The 17,956-nt window shown below is 43.3% G+C and overlaps 1 pseudogene; it reads left to right on the forward strand.

Annotated features, from left to right (window-relative positions):
• LOC123724076 (lysophosphatidic acid receptor 4-like) overlaps positions 1 to 17,956 on the forward strand; it is a 189,944-nt pseudogene that overhangs the window by 55,921 nt on the left and 116,067 nt on the right.

The following is a 17,956-nucleotide window of genomic DNA, read 5'->3' on the forward strand; positions in this document are numbered from 1 at the left end:
GGTCAAAACCTGAGAGATTCCTTTACAGGAAGTGGCCTGTCTGACCATTTCTTGAACTTCTTTTCCATCTCTATCTTTTACTAAGGATCTCTGCTCTAACGTGACACTTCCTACGTCGTCCATAGGCGCTCAGAGCCCGGGAAAAAACAGAATGTCGTCATCCCAGCCCCAGGCTGAAACACATTATCGCCTTTCTCAAGTGGCCGATCAAGGGACTCTGGGCTTAGGCGCGTGACCCGACCGCCCCCGCCTTTGTGATTTTTTTCCTCTGTTTGCCGAAAAGGATATTCCCTGTCGGAATATTATCGCTTTTCTACGAGAAAAATTGCGTAAAAATTGATTTTAAACAGCGGTTGACATGCTTCGAAGTACGGTAATGGAATATTTAGAATTTTTTTGTCACGAATTGCACCATGCGCACGACCCTTCTTTACCATTTCGGATAGTGTCTGGAACGCATCGAACAAAACGCCGCTATTCGGATATAACGATGGATTATTTTGGACCAAACCAACATTTGTTATTGAAGTAGCAGTCCTGGGAGTGCATTCTGACGAAGACAACAAAAGGTAATCAAACTTTTATAATAGTAAATATGATTATGGTGAGTGCTAAACTTGCCGGGTGTCTAAATAGCTAGCCCGTGATGCCTGGGCTATGTACTTAGAATATTGCAAAATGTGCTTTCACCAAAAGCTATTTTAAAATCGGACATATCGAGTGCATAGAGGAGGTCTGTATCTATAATTCTTAAAATAATTGTTATGCTTTTTGTTAACGTTTATCGTGAGTAATTTAGTAAAATGTTAGCGAATTCCCCGGAAGTTTGCTAGTTCTGAACGTCACATGCTAATGTAAAAGCTGGTTTTTTATATAAATATGAACTTGATTGAACAAAACATGCATGTATTGTATAACATAATGTCCTAGGGTTGTCATCTGATGAAGATCATCAAAGGTGAGTGCTGCATTTAGCTGTCTTCTGGGTTTTGGTGACATTATATGCTAGCTTGAAAAATGGGTGTCTGATTATTTCTGGCTTGGTACTCTGCTGACATAATCTAATGTTTTGCTTTCGTTGTAAAGCCTTTTGAAATCGGACAGTGTGGTTAGATTAACGAGAGTCTTGTCTTTAAAAAGCTGTAAAATAGTCATATGTTTGAGAAATTGAAGTAATAGGATTTTTAAGGTTTTGAAAATCGCACCACAGGCTTCAAGTGGCTGTTACGTAGGTGGGACGAATTCGTCCCGCCTAGCCCATAGAGGTTAATACAGGACTAAGATTGAATCATACTACACTGGCTCTGACGCTCAGCAGATGTGGCAGGGCTTGCAAACCATTACAGACTAAAAAGGGAAGCACAGCAGAGAGCGGTGACACGAGTGACACGAGCCTACCAGACGAGCTCACTCCTTCTGTGCTTGCTTCGAGGAAAATAACACTGAAACATGCATGAGAGCACCAGCTTTTCTGAAAGAGTATGTGATCACGCGCTCCGCAGCCGATGTGAGTAAGTCCTTTAAACAGGTCAACATTCACAAGGCTGCAGTGCCAGACGGATTACCAGGATGTGTACTGCGAGCACGCGCTGACCAACTGGCAAGTGTCTTCACTGACATTTTCAACCTTTCCCTGTTCGAGTCTGTTGTACCAACATGTTTCAAGCAGACCACCATAGTCCCTGTGCCCAAGAACACAAAGGCAACCTGCCTAAATGACTACAGACCCGTAGCACTCCCGTCCGTAGCCATGAAGTGCTTTGAAAGGCTGGTCATGGCCCACATCAGCACCATTATCCCAGAAACCCTAGACCCAGTCCAATTTTCAGCCTGATCAAGACAAAGGAGATGATTGTGGACTACAGGAAAAAGAGGACCGAGTACGCCCCCATTCTCATCAATGGGGCTGCAGTGGAGCAGGTTGATAGCTTCAAGTTCCTTGGTGTCCACATCACCAACAAACTAAAATGGTCCAAGCACACCAAGACAGTCGCGAAGAGGGCACGACAACACGTTAATGTTACTTAGATTGATGCACCAGTATGTTAATCGACTCTAGGGGGTTAATCACATCAGACCAACAAAGATTTTTAACATCATCCACATAAGAGACAGAGCTAAATATTTTGGATTATCTCTTATTCACTGTTTTAGGCCCAGCTTTTGTAACCTTGGCTTTCCTGGATATAGCAACTCTATTGTGATCACAGCATCCAATGGGTACGGATACAGCTTTAGAGCAGATTTCTGCAGCATTAGTAAAAATGTGATCAATACATGTGGATGATGTAGTTCCTGTAGTGTTTGTAAACACCCTGTCAGGTTGAATAATAATAACTATATTACAGGCACTGGTTACAGTAAGAGCTTCCTCTTGAGCGGACAGCTTGATGAAAACAAGTAAATATTCAGGTCCCTAAGAAAGTAGACCTCTCTGTTTACATCACATACATAAAGCCCAGTCCAAGCTTTTCTGTCTTGGCACCCCAATTTTGCAACCAGCTTCCCCTTGAAGCTAGGACAGCAGAGTCCCTGCCCATCTGCTAAGGAAACCTGGCTAACGTTAGTTAGAAGCTAGGCTAGCATCTGGGCATCTGGGCTGCCTATCTGTGCAACTGAGGGAAAAATGTGCTACTTCTCTGGAGAAACATAGACCTGCTATTGTTCACTTTAATTCATGGTACGTCCTACACCTTAATGTTATGTATTATGTTGACAATTATTAGAAAATAAGTCTGTTAATTCATAGTTATTTTGCAAAAGAAAGAAGAGAAAGATACGCCATTCAACACCAGAACCGGGAGGTGTACACTGCTGGCCTACAGTTCAGTCGAAGAGAAGCCATTCAACACCAGAACCGGGAGGTGTACACTGCTGGCCTACGGTTCAGTCGAAGATACGCCATTCAACACCAGAACTGGAAGGTGTACACTGCTGGCCTACTGTTCAGTCGAAGATACGCCATTCAACACCAGAACTGGAAGGTGTACACTGCTGGCCTACTGTTCAGTCGAAGATACGCCATTCAACACCAGAACTGGAAGGTGTACACTGCTGGCCTACTGTTCAGTCGAAGATACGCCATTCAACACCAGAACTGGAAGGTGTACACTGCTGGCCTACTGTTCAGTCGAAGATACGCCATTCAACACCAGAACTGGAAGGTGTACACTGCTGGCCTACTGTTCAGTCGAAGATACGCCATTCAACACCAGAACTGGAAGGTGTACACTGCTGGCCTACTGTTCAGTCGAAGATACGCCATTCAACACCAGAACCGGAAGGTGTACACTGCTGGCCTACTGTGCAGTCGTGTGGTCAGGTGCCACAAAGAGGGACTTAGGAAAATTTAATTTGGCTCAGGACAGGGCAGCACGGCTGACCCTTAAAAGTACACGTGCATCTCAATCACTCATGGCTGAAAGTGGAGGAGAGACTGACTTCATCACTACTTGTTTTTGTAAGAAGTGTTGACATACTGAATGCACAGAGATGTCTGTCTAAACTACTGCCACACAGCTCAGACTCCCATGCATACCCCACAAGACATGCCACCAGAGGTCTCTTCACAGTCTCCAGGTCCAGAACAGAATATGGAAGGCTCACAGCACTACATAGAGCTATGACTACATGGATCTCTATTCCACATCAGGTAACTGATGCAAGCAGTATAATTAGATTTAAAAAACAGATAAAAATATACCTTATGGAGCAGCGGGGACATTGAAGAGACACAAAGGTACAGACACGCATACGTGCGCTAGCACACGCACTCCACACACACACATTGTAATATTGTTGTATGGTGGTATTATACATTTTGTATTGTAGATATGTGTAACGTCCGTCGTTCAAGGTAGACCAAGGCACAGCGTGAGTTGAGTTCATCATCTTTTATTTTGAAGGTGAACCAGCCAAAAACAATAAACAACACAATGAACGAAAAGCTTCGTAGTGCAAAATACATGCAACCAAACAAAGACAAGGTCCCACAACTGACTGTGGGAAAAAGGGCTGCCTAAGTATGATTCCCAATCAGAGACAATGATAGACAGCTGCCTCTCATTGGAACCATACTAGGCCAATCAAAGGAAAAACCAACACATAGAAAGCCCACCCCATGTCACACCCTGACCTAACCAAACAGAGAAAAACCGGCTCTCTCAGGTCAGGGCAGGTAGGCAGGTCAGGGCGTGACAGTAGGTGCGGACTCCGCAAACCTGAACCTATAGGGGAGGGTCCGGGTGGGCATCTATACTTGTCGGCGGTTCTGGTTCGGGGCATAGCCCCCACACCGCCCGCTGATCTCCCCGCTTCTGTGTCGCCGGAGGAACCAGACCGTGGATCATCGCCGGAGGCTCTGAACTACCGACCGCCGCTGAAGACTCTGGGCTGCAGACCGCCACTGAAGACTCTGGGTAGCAGACCGCCGCTGGAGGCTCCGGACTGGGGAGCGTCGCCGGAGGCTCCGGACTGGGGAGCGTCGCCGGAGGCTCCGGACTGGGGAGCGTCGCCGAGGCTCCGGACTGGGGAGCGTCGCCGAGGCTCCGGACTGAGGAGCGTCTCTGTAGGTTCCGGACTGGGGACCGTCGCTGCAGGCTCCGTGCCATGGATCATCACTGGAGGCTTTGTGCCATGGATCATCACTGGAGGCTCCGGGCCATGGATCATTACTGGAGGCTTCATGCCATGGATCATCCCTACAGGCTCCCAGCCATGGATCGTCACTGGAGGCTTCGTGCCATGGATCATCCCTACAGGCTCCGGGCCATGGATCATCCCTGGAGGCTTTATACCATGGATTATCACTACAGGCTCCGGGCCATGGATCATCACTAGATGCTTCATGCCATGGATTATCACTGGAGGCTTCGGACCATTGATCATCACTGGAGGCCTCCTACTTGGAGCTGGAACTGTTCTCACCAGACTGGGGAGACGCACAGGAGACTGGGTGCGCAAAGTAGGCACAGGGCACACTGGGTCGTGGAGGCGCACCGGAGGTCTGGAGCTCAGGGCTGGCACACCCCGTCCTGGCTGGATGGTCACTGTAGCCCAGCAAGGGCGCTGGTACAGGATGAACTGTGCTGCGCTGGTGAACGGAGGGTACCGTGCGTAGAGCAGGCGTGGGATAACCTGGGCCGTAGAGACGCACTGGAGACCAGATATGCTGAGCCGGCGCACTTCTTCCTGGCTGACGGCCAACTCTAGCACGGCAACAGTAAGGAGCTTGTACCGAGTGCACCGGGCTGTGAGTGCGCATGGGCGACACAGTGCGCATCATCGCATACCACGGTGCTTGTTCAGTCACTCGCTCCCCATGGTATGCACGGGTAGTTGGCTCAGGTCAGAAAGCCGCCTTAGCCAATCTACCCGTGTGCCCCCCCCAAATTCTTCTGGGGCGCTGCCTCTCGTCCTCCTGTTGCCTTCCTAGCCGTTCCTCCCAGTATCGCCGTTCTGCCCTCACTGGCTCAGGTCAGAAAGCCGCCTTAGCCAATCTACCCGTGTGCTCCCCCCCAAATTCTTCTGGGGCGCTGCCTCTCGTCCTCCTGTTGCCTTCCTAGCCGTTCCTCCCAGTATCGCCGTTCTGCCCTCACTGGCTCAGGTCAGAAAGCCGCCTTAGCCAATCTACCCGTGTGCCCCCCCCAAATTCTTCTGGGGCCCTGCCTCTCGTCCTCCTGTTGCCTTCCTAGCCGTTCCTCCCAGTATCGCCGTTCTGCCCTCACTGCCTCTATCTCCACCGGCGGGCGGCGATACTCTCCTGGCCTTGTCCACGGTCCTTCCCCATCTAGGATCTCCTCCCAGGTCCAGTCCTCTGAACCACACTGCTTGGTCCCGCTCATCCTCCTGGTGAGTGCACACTGCTTGGTCCGTTGGTGGTGGGATCTTCTGTAACGTCCGTCGTTCAAGGTAGACCAAGGCGCAGCGTGAGTTGAGTTCATCATCTTATATTTTAAAGGTGAACCAGCAAAAAAACAATAAACAACACAATGAACGAAAAGCTTCATAGTGCAAAATACATGCAACCAAACAAAGACAAGATCCCACAACTGACTGTGGGAAAAGGAATGCCTAAGTATGATTCTCAATCAGAGACAACGATAGACAGCTGCCTCTGATTGGAAACCATACTAAGCCAATCAAAGGAAAAACCAACATAGAATTACAACACATAGAATGCCCACCCCATGTCACACCCTGACCTAACCAAACAGAGAAAAAACGTCTCTCTCAGGTCAGGGCGTAACAATATGTAGTGGTGTAATAATGTTATATGATGTACTGTTTTATATTTTGTTTTATATGTATTGTAAGTGCCTTAATGTGTGTGTGTTTGGTCCCCAGGAAGAGTAGCTGCTGCCTTGGCAGCCCCTAATGGGGATCCATAATAAATACAAATACAAATAAATACACTAAGATGCAAATCATTTCAATAATTTGTTAATAACATTTCCTCCTAAAAATGTAAGAATAAATCTACGTAATATGTTGGTCAAAATGTAAGTATCTTATGAGGATAACCAGAGAGAGAGAACATTTAGTGAATTCATTTACTCAATTTTGATAATATTATTGGAACAACTTGTCACATGGCTCCATTTTTTTTTAGAATTGGGGGTAATTCAAAATGTTTTGAGTTCATGATAATTGTACACAATGTTGTATGAATGTTTGAAGAATGATAAGTATAGTTGTATATACGTTTTAAGCAACTTGTTGAGGTGTAATGGATCATGATGAATTGATGTCCAAACTGTCAGAAAATTGACCTTTAAAGATGAAACCACTGATTCCCACCATCACAACAGCCAATGACAGAGGTAAATGCAGCGTCCGGGGAAAGCTTTTAGTTCTACCTCCATTTACTGCATGCAGATTGAGCACTGTGCTCAACAATAGTGATGGGAAGTTTGGCTCTTTTTACTGACATTTTTTTTTTTTTACTTATTCTGTCAAAAGAAAGAATCTTTCAACTCAATTTGTTCATTTGAGTTTGTAGCACACAGGACCCCCTACAAGTGAACTGAAACCTCCTAAAGAGTCATGATTTACAAGCCTCTCATTCTCTTGTTGTTCACCATAGGGGGGTTTATTGGAGCTGTCATTTGTGACTCAGACTTGTAAACGTGTGGTTTAAACAGTATACATTTGTTGATTGCTAGGCATACAAATAGGATTATTTGTTGATACATTTGAAACAAGGTTTTATTGTGGCAGCAACCAGACTATATTTTGAACAACTCTTGACTGCTGTGAGGGTGACAAGCAAAATATCATTTATCAACTGCATCCCCAAATGATTTGTTCTCCAGTTTGTTGAGCAGAGGCTGTGTATGTCTTGGTTCCTCAAAGCTGTGTTCATCATAACATTCAATAATCAATGAATTGCATTAATTCTTGCAACATGCGATCAATTATCAGTAAAACATGTATTTTTCTTCTCTATGCTGTGCCATAGGAATGTGTCTTAATCCTGCTTTTGGACTGCCAGCAGGTCAAACAAATTACTAAAATGAACGAGTCACTCAGAAAAACAAATCATGACTCTCGAGTTCATAAAATGAGTCGTTCAAAATTAACAAATTGTTTGTAAACTGCACATCACTACTCAACAATGTTTGCCAAAGTCGGTTAAAATGACAAATGATCGAATTCATTTAACTATGTTTAAACATGAATTGTTTGTGAAACACTAATATGTTTGGTTTGCTAAATATGTAAGTTACATCAACTCATGTTTAATCCTATTATCAGTAAATCCAACACATTTTTAGGGCTATTATTAATTCCCTGAATTTTGTTTAAATTCAGACAACTTATTCAAGTTGTTTTACTCAAAAACGTAAAACGATTTCAAAATTATCAAAACCATCAACACTTTAACAGAGACAGACTGTGTGACTTAATCTGATATGGCACTGCCCTATCCAGAACTACTGCTGGTTTTAACTGATTGGCAAGAGGGTCTACTCACCTGGTAACTAGGTTCGGAATCAGTTCCTGATTAGAGGGGGGAACGATGTCCAATTTGTGTAACAAACTGATGATTTTCAGGTTTCACAAAGGTTAGCTTGTTGAGGTTATAATATATATATATATATATATATATATATATATATATATATATATATATATATATATACTGCTCAAAAAAATAAAGGGAACACTTAAACAACACATCCTAGATCTGAATGAAAGAAATTATCTTATTCAATACTGACATGAATATTAATTGAATAGATTGTACACACACACACACACACACACACACACACACACACACACACCTTCATGTTCATGTATTTAAATGTACACTGCTCAAAAAATAAAGGGAACACTAAAATAACACATCCTAGATCTGAATGAAATAATCTTATTAAACACTATTTTCTTTACATAGTTGAATGTGCTGACAACAAAATCACACAAAAATAATCAATGGAAATCCAATTTATCAACCCATGGAGGTATGGATTTGGAGTCACACTCAAAATTAAAGTGGAAAACCACACTACAGGCTGATCCAACTTTGATGTAATGTCCTTAAAACAAGTCAAAATGAGGCTCAGTAGTGTGTGTGGCCTCCACGTGCCTGTATGACCTCCCTACAATGCCTGGGCATGCTCCTGATGAGGTGGCGGATGGTCTCCTGAGGGATCACCTCCCAGACCTGGACTAAAGCATCCGCCAACTCCTGGACAGTCTGTGGTGCAACGTGGCGTTGGTGGATGGAGCGAGACATGATGTCCCAGATGTGCTCAATTGGATTCAGGTCTGGGGAACGGGCGGGCCAGTCCATAGCATCAATGCCTTCCTCTTGCAGGAACTGCTGACACACTCCAGCCACATGAGGTCTAGCATTGTCTTGCATTAGGAGGAACCCAGGGCCAACCGCACCAGCATATGGTCTCACAAGGGGTCTGAGGATCTCATCTCGGTACCTAATGGCAGTCAGGCTACCTCTGGCGAGCACATGGAGGGCTGAGCGGCCCCCCCAAAGAAATGCCACCCCACACCATGAATGACCCACCGCCAAACCGGTCATGCTGGAGGATGTTGCAGGCAGCAGAACGTTCTCCACGGCGTCTCCAGACTCTGTCACTTCTGTCACGTGCTCAGTGTGAACCTGCTTTCATCTGTGAAGAGCACAGGGCGCCAGTGGCGAATTTGCTAATCTTGGTGTTCTCTGGCAAATGCCAAACGTCCTGCACGGTGTTGGGCTGTAAGCACAACCCCCACCTGTGGACGTCGGGCCCTCATACCACCTTCATGGAGTCTGTTTCTGACCGTTTGAGCAGACACATGCACATTTGTGGCCTGCTGGAGGTCATTTTGCAGGGCTCTGGCAGTGCTCCTCCTGCTCCTCCTTGCACAAAGATGGAGGTAGCGGTCCTTCTGCTGGGTTGTTGCCCTCCTACGGCCTCCTCCACGTCTCCTGATGTACTGGCCTGTCTCCTGGTAACGCCTCCATGCTCTGGACACTACGCTGACAGACACAGCAAACCTTCTTGCCACAGCTCGCATTGATGTGCCATCCTGGATGAGCTGTACTACCTGAGCCACTTGTGTGGGTTGTAGACTCCGTCTCATGCTACCACTAGAGTGAAAGCACCGCCAGCATTCAAAAGTGACCAAAACATCAGCCAGGAAGCATAGGAACTGAGAAGTGGTCTGTGGTCCCCACCTGCAGAACCACTCCTTTATTCGGGGTGTCTTGCTAATTGCCTATAATTTCCACCTGTTGTCTATTCCATTTGCACAACAGCATGTGACATTTATTGTCAATCAGTGTTGCTTCCTAAGTGGACAGTTTGATTTCACAGAAGTGTGATTGACTTGGAGTTACATTGTGTTGTTTAAGTGTTCCCTTTATTTTTTTGAGCAGTGTATATATATATATATATAATAACAAAGGTTAGCTTGTTGAGGTTATAATATATTAAAATATTATATTTAATAAGATGCGCGAGTCGATTAGTCGCCTGGAAGTATTCAGTGGAGCTGCCCCTACCAGAGGCCCCTATCCACACACACACACACACATAGACATACACACACACACACACACACACACACACACACACACACACACACACACACACACACACACACACACACACACACACACACACACACCCCCACCCCACCCCAGAGTGATTGACATGTGAATTAGCTAGTGTGGTGATGATAATAGGGGGTTCTAACCAGGCCCAGACCCAGCTGGCTCAGCCTGTAAGCCCCCTCTCCATTCCTCCTTCTCCACCCTCTGTCTCTTCCCCCTTTCTCCCCTCTCCTCCCTGCTGCCACCCCCAGAAGACACTCATAAAGATGACAATCTAACTGTTAAAGAACTGCTGATTTTTCATGGTTTTTCAAAAGCTTTTGCTGCCGTGCCAAATTTATATTTTATTTTCTCCCTTCAACTCTTTCTCTCATTTCCCCTTTTCTCTTTCTCTCTTATTTCAGCAACCACATCCAGCTATATGAAACCCTCATTTATCAGAAAGGTCTAAAATATAATCCTGGTCAGTGGAAACACTTTGACGGTAAAGGAGATCAGAACGGAACAGATCACAACAGAACAGAACAGATCAGAAACACTTTGATGGTATTTAGTATTTTGTATTTTATTAGGATCCCCGTTAGCTGTTGCAAAAGCAGCAGCTACTCTTCCTGGGGTCCACACAAAACATGAAACATGACATAATATAGAAAATGTACAGACAAGAACAGCTCAATGACAGAACTACATACAATTTTTAAAAGTTACACATAGCCAACATATCAACACATACACACAAACTATCTAGGTCAAATACGGGAGTGGCGTAGTGTCGTGAGGTGTTGCTTTATCTGTTTTTATAAACCAGGTTTGCTGTTCATTTGAGCAATATGAGATGGAACGAAGTTCCGTGCAATAATGGCTCTATGTAATACTGAACTCTTTCTTGAATTTGTTCTGGATTTGGGGACTGTGAAAAGCCCCCTGGTGACTTCATTAGCTGTGGTTGCTGATGCGTATATGGTTGAATAATCAGCATACATGCTTTGTTTAATGCCAGTGGCAGGTCAGTGGTAAAAATAGAAAAGAGTAGAGGGCCTAGAGAGCTGCACTGCGGTACACCAAACTTTACATGTTTGACATTAGAGAAGCTTCCACTAATGAACTCCCTCTGAGTTCTATTAGATAGATAGCTCTGAATCAACGATATGGCAGGGGGTTGAAAAGCCATAACGCATAGGTTTTCTCAACAACAGGTTATGGTCAATAATATCAAAGGATGCACTGAAATCTAACAGTACAGCTCCCACAATCTTCTTATTAACAATTTATTTTAACAAGTTTTTAGTAATTTGTGTCAGTGCAGTACATGTTAAGTCCCCTTCTCTATGAGCATGCTAAAAGTCTGTTGTTAATTTGGTCAAATACAATGTTTTCCAACAGTTTGCGAAGAGCTGGCAGCAAGCTGATAGGTCTGCTGTTGGAACCAGTAAAGGCCGCTTTACCATTCTTGGGTAGCGGAATGACTTTGGCTTCCCTCCAGGCCTGAGGACAAAGACTTTCCTCTAGGCTCAGATTAAAAATATGACAGATAGGACTGGCTATAGAGTCAGCTACCATCCTCAGTATCTTTCCATCTAAGTTGTCAATGCCAGGAGGTGTATCATTATTGATGGACAATAATCATTTTCCACCTCTCCCACACTAACTTTACAAAATTCAAACTTGCAATGCTTTACTTTCATTATTAGTTTTTTATACATGAGTACAATGGCCCACTGTTTGTTTTTTGACATTTCCTGCCTAAGTTTTCCCACTTTGCCAGTGAAGTAATAATTAAAATAATTGTCAACCTCAAATTATTTTTGATGTATAAGCCATCTGATTCAATGAAAGATTGAGTTGAATTTATCTTTCTGCATATAATTTCATTTAAAGTACTCCAAAGTTTATTTTCCATCATTCTTTATTACATTGATCTTGGCTTCAAAATACAGTTTCTTCTTATTTTTGTTGCGTTTAGTCACATAATTTCTCAATTTGCAGTGACAGCTAGTCAGATGAGCAGCCAGACTTATTAGTCACTCCTTTTGCCCCATCTCTTACAACCATACAGTTTTTCAATTCCTCATCAATCTATGGATCCTTAACATTTCTAATAGTCATTTTATTGTTTATTAATAATTGGAAGAAGCAATTTCATAAATTATTCAAGTGCAGCAACTGGATGCTCCTCATTAACCACATCAGACCAATAAATATTTTTAACATCATCCACATAAGAGTCACAACAAAATCTTTTGTATGATCTCTTATAAACTATTTTAGGCCCAGCTTTTGGAACTTTGGTTTTCCTGGATATAGCCACTATATTGTGATTGCTGCATCCAATGGGGACGGATACAGCCTTAGAACAAAGTTCTACAGTATTAGTAAAAATGTGATCGATACATGTGGATGATCTTGTTCCTGTAGTGTTTATAAACACCCTGGTAGGTTGATTAATAATCTGAACCAGATTAGAGGCACTGGTTACAGTGAGAAGCTTCCTCGCCCATGACCAGCTCGGAAACTGGATTGCACAGCGGAGAAGTTACGGTGGGATTCAAAATGGTCAGTGATCTGTTTGTTACCTTGGCTTTCAAAGACTTTAGAAAGGCAGGGCAGGATGAATATAGGTCTGTAACAGTTTGGGTCTAGAGTGTAACCCCCTTTCAAGAGGGGGATGATCACGGCAGCTTTCCAATCTTTAGGAATCTCGGAAGATACGAAAGAGACGTTGAACAGACTAGTAATAGGGGTTGTAACAATGGCGGTGGATATTTTTAGAAAGAGAGTGTCCAGATTGTCTAGCCCAGCTGATTTGTACTGTTCCAGGTATTGCAGCTCTTTCAGAACATCTGCTATCTGGATTTGGGTGAAGGAGAAGCTGGGGATGCTTGGGCAAGTAGCTGCGGGGGGTGCGGAGCTGTTAGCCGGGGTTGGGGTAGCCAGGAGGAAAGCATGGCCAGTCATAGGGAAATGCTTATGAAATTCTAGAATTATCATGGGTTTATTGGTGGTGTCAGTGTTTCCTAGCCTCAGTGCAGAGGACAGCTGGGAGGAGGTGCTCTTATTCTCCATGGATTCTACAGTGTCCCAGAACATTTTGGAGTTAGAGCTACAGGATGAAAATTTCTGTTTGGAAAAGCTATCCTTTGCTTTCCTAACTGACTGTGTGTATTGGTTCCTTACTTCCCTGAAAAGTTGCATATCGTGGGGACTATTCGATTCTAGTGCAGTACGCCACAGGATGTTTTTGTGCTGGTCGAGGGCAGTCAGGTCTGGAGTGAACCAATGGCTATATCCATTCTTAGTTCAGCATTTTTTGAAAGGGACATGCTTATTTAAAGATGGTGAGGAAATTACTTTCAAATAACAACCAGGCATCCTCTACTGATGGGATTTACATTTACATTTACGTCATTTAGCAGACGCTCTTATCCAGAGCGACTTTCAAATTGGTGCATTCACCTTATGATATCCAGTGGAACAACCACTTTACAATAGTACATCTATATATTTTTGGGGGGGGAGGGTAGGGGGGGAGGGTAGGGGGGAGGTTTAGAAGGATTACTTAATCCTATCCCAGATATTCCTTAAAGAGGTGGGGTTTCAGGTGTCTCCGGAAGGTGGTGATTGACTATCTTGATGGAAAATGTTGTAGTTGGGGATGGAAATCTCAGAATTGTTGGTGGCCTTCCTAACCCAGGATTCAGACACGGCAAGGACATCAGGGTTGGCGGAGTGTGCTAAAGCAGTGAGTAAAACAAACTTAGGGAGGAGACTTCTGATGTTAACATGCATGAAACCAAGGCTTTACGGTTACAGAAATCAACAAATGAGGGCGCCTGGGGGACACACAGGGCCTGGGTTAACCTCTACATCACCCGAGGAACAGAGGAGGAGTAGGATGATGGTGCGGCTAAAGGCTATCAAAACTGGTCGTCTAGTGCGTTGGGGACAGAGAATAAAAGGAGCAGATTTCTGGGCATGGTAGAATAGATTCAGGGCATAATGTACAGACAGGGGTATGGTAGGGTGTGGGTACAGTGGAGGTAAACCCAGGCATTGAATGACGATAAGAAAGGTTGCATCTCTGGAGGCACTAGTTATGCTGGGTGAGGTCACCGCATGTGTGGGAGGTGGGACAAAGAGAGTATCTGACACATGTTGAGTGGGGCTCCGCAGTAAAATAAAACAATGATAACTACCCTAAACAGTATACAAGGCATATTGACATTAGAGAGAGACATACAGCGAGGCATAAAGCAATACAGGTGTTGATTGGGAGAGCTAGCTAAGACAACAACGGGTAAGACAACAACAGCTAATCAGCTAAGACAACAACAACAGGTAAAATGGCGATGAATCGGCAGAGAGGGTCAGTTAACTACACACAGGGCCTGAGTTCGAGGCTGGGGCCGACAGATTAACAAAATAAACAAAATGGAGTACCGTGATTAAAGAACAGTCCAGCAGGCATCAGCTATGTAAGCCAGTGTGATCATAGGGTCCAGAGAACAGCAATAGAGTGAAGCAGGGATTGGATGGGGACCGTTATGCACAGCTATTTTAAGGTATCTTCAGAGATGCGATCGGGTTCCGGCCACGGCTGGGCCGTACTCAAGGGGCAGTCAGAGACTTGTCCCGAAGCCACTCTGTGTTGTCCTGGCTGTGTGTTAGGGTCGCTGTCCCGTGGAAAGCTAGAATGCTTAACATCCCAGAGCCTTCACCTCTTCACTGTTGATGCTGGGACGCTGAGACTGGTGTTTTGTGGTTACTATTTAATGAAGCTGACAGTTTCTTAAACTATACACCTCTAATGTACTTGCCATCTTAAGCTCAGTTGAGTACCGGGCCTCCCACTCCTCTTTCTATTTAGGCAGAGCCAGCTTGCTCTGTTTGTAGGGAGAAGAACAAAGCCGTTGTATAGAGATCTTCAGTTTTTACAAGTTCTCGCATGGAATAGCCTTTCATTTCTCAGAAAAAGAATAGACTGACTGAGTTTTCCGGAAGAAAGTCCTTGGTTTTAGTCATTTTGACACTGTTATCGAACCCACAATTGCTTATGCTCCAGATACTCAACTAGCCTAAAGAAGCGCAACAGTTTTATTGAGTCTTTAATTTAGCACAACAGTTTTTAGTCTGTGCTAATATAATTGTAAAAGTGTTTTCTAATGACCCTGGTAGACTTTTAAAAATGATAAACTTGGATTAGCCAAACACAACGTGTGCGCTTGGAACACAGGAGTGATGGTTGCTGATACGGGCCTCTTGTACTTCATGTAGACATTCCATAAAGAATTTCCCATTTCCAGCCACAATAGTCATTTAAAAGCCTGATGCAGTTGTAAATATTTTAAATTTGTCTCTGAAAACAAAAAAAAACAGGGGTTTTGGTAACATTCGCTATCTTCATTGCCCATTCAGATGTCACCAGCCTTACAAAGTGCTTTGAGTTCGACGACGGCAGTTACGGAACGATGACGTCTCATTATTTGAGCAGCGAGCCCATGTTAACAGGCCTCGTCTCAACATGTTATAAAGAAAGAAAGCGCATTCGTCCACCTGAATATCCGGCGCCTGGTTAAAAAGGCTCACGATTTATGCGTTATTTGTCGCCAGATTAATGCTTGAACGAACGAATATATTCTTTTCTTCGTTTACGACGAACCGCTAATTACATCATGTTAATCGTGTATTGAGATTTTTGGACATAAATGATGAGCTTTTTGAACAAACTACACCGTTGGTGGACCCGTGATACCTGGAAGCGACATCTGATGAAGAGAATCGGTACGGATTATTTATATAGTATTTTCGATTTAAGATCTCCTCAACATGACGCTCTAAGTCTGTATCGCAACGCCAGATGTTTGTTGGCGCGAGTGTCTAGACGTTATTGCAAAGTGTGATTTCCTGTGCAAGGTTATTTTTGTAATTCGCGGTTGATTGCATTCAAGAGATGTAAATCTATAATTCTTTAAATGACAATATAATATTTTACCAATGTTTTCAATTTTAATTATTTAATTTGTAATGCTGACTTGACTGCCGGTTATTGGAGGGAATGATTTCCTCAACATCAATGCCATATAAAACGTTAACTTGGATATAATTATGAACTTCGATAGAATTAAAAATGCATTGCATTGTTTTCATAATGTTCTAGGAGTGGCAACAATTAGACGGAAATTAAAAGGTTATTGCATCATTTTAGCTGGTTTTATGGTTTGGGTGACCCTGTCTTTGACTCTGACAAAACATTACACACAACTTTTTAAAATGTACTGTCCTAACATACTTACTTTATAAGTTGCCAGAAAAATTTTTGAAATTGTGAAACGTAGTTAAGATTAAGGAGATGTTTATTTTCAAAGGGTGTAGCCAGTTGTATGTTTGGAAAAATTTGGAATTTCTGACATTTATTTGGATTCAAATTTGTCATTTTTGAAATGCACCTGCTGTTGATGGAGTGTAACCCACGGGTGGCACGCTAGCGCCCCACCCCAGCCCATAGAGGTTAATGGACAAAAATGTGCTTGCCTTTCAAAAACAAGGATCGTTTAAGTGACCCCAAACCTCTGAACAGTAGTGGTATGTGAGACGCTGTTCATTGACTACAGCTCAGCTGCTCAACATCAGCAGTTCCCCTCCAAACTCATAAAACCTCCTTATATCTTGATAAGCCCCATATGTGAATGCCAATATCCAATGATAGAGCGTATGCGAATTTTACAAACTCCTTAAAAACCTTAAATCTTCATAATGGCTTCTTTCTCTAAACATACACTATTTTACACCATTTTGCACAAGACTCTCCTTTATCTACCATTACTGTCCTATTTCAAAAAGGCTTACAATCTAAAGCAAAACATTAGATTGTGTCAGGAGAGTACTCCAGCCAGAAATAATCACACACATTTTCAAGCTAGTATATAATGTCATGAGTAAAACCAAAACCACAGCTAAATGCAGCACTAACCTTGATGATCTTCATCAGATGACACTTAGACATTACATGTACAATATAGCGGTATGTTTTGTTCAATCAAGTTCATATTTATATAAAAACACAGCTTATAACATTACCATGTGACGTCTAGAACTAGCATACCTAACTAAAACCTTCCGTGACCACAAATTACTCACGATAAACGCTCACAAAAACAATAACAAATTATTTAAAATTATAGATAGAACCCTTTATGCAACGCTGCAACCATTTTAAAATAGCTTTTCGTGAAAGCACATTTTGCAATATTCTGATAGATAGCCCGCCAATGGTATAGTTAGTTTGATACTCATCAAGTTTGGTACCACTAAAACTCAGATTTACTATAAGAAAAATTGGATTACCTTTGCTGTTCTTCATCAGAATGCACTCCTAGGACTTCTACTTCAACACCCAATGTTGTTTTGGTTCCGTAAATAATCCATAGTTATATCCAAATAGCCGGCGTTTGTTCTTGCATTCAAGACACTATCCTGGTTATGACGCCACGCTAAATCGCGGACAAAAAATTTTCAAAATATTCCATTACTGCATTGAAAGGATGTTGAACGCCGTTTAAAATCAATTTGCGCGATTTGTCTCAGAAAATAGTTATAAATATTCCTCACTGTAGAATTTTCGTTTTCGTTTCAAACACTGAAAAATGCAAAATGAACTTCTGAAGACGCAACGCACCGTTTCATTGTTCTCGATCAACCACTTTCCAAATGCCCTAATGTTTTTCTACCAGGACCGTAGAGTCATCATTCCCCTGCTTCAGCTTTCTGAGAGCCTATGGAGCCTGGAAATGTCACTACAGCAGAGATCCTATTTTGCTAAAGAGGCTAGAAGACAAGAAATGCCGAGAGGGCACGCCCAAAAGTGGAAATCTTCTCAGGGTTTTGGCTCTGCCATAT

This window comes from Salmo salar, chromosome ssa09 (genome assembly GCF_905237065.1).
Source record: "Salmo salar chromosome ssa09, Ssal_v3.1, whole genome shotgun sequence".
NCBI classification, from domain to species: Eukaryota; Metazoa; Chordata; class Actinopteri; order Salmoniformes; family Salmonidae; genus Salmo; species Salmo salar.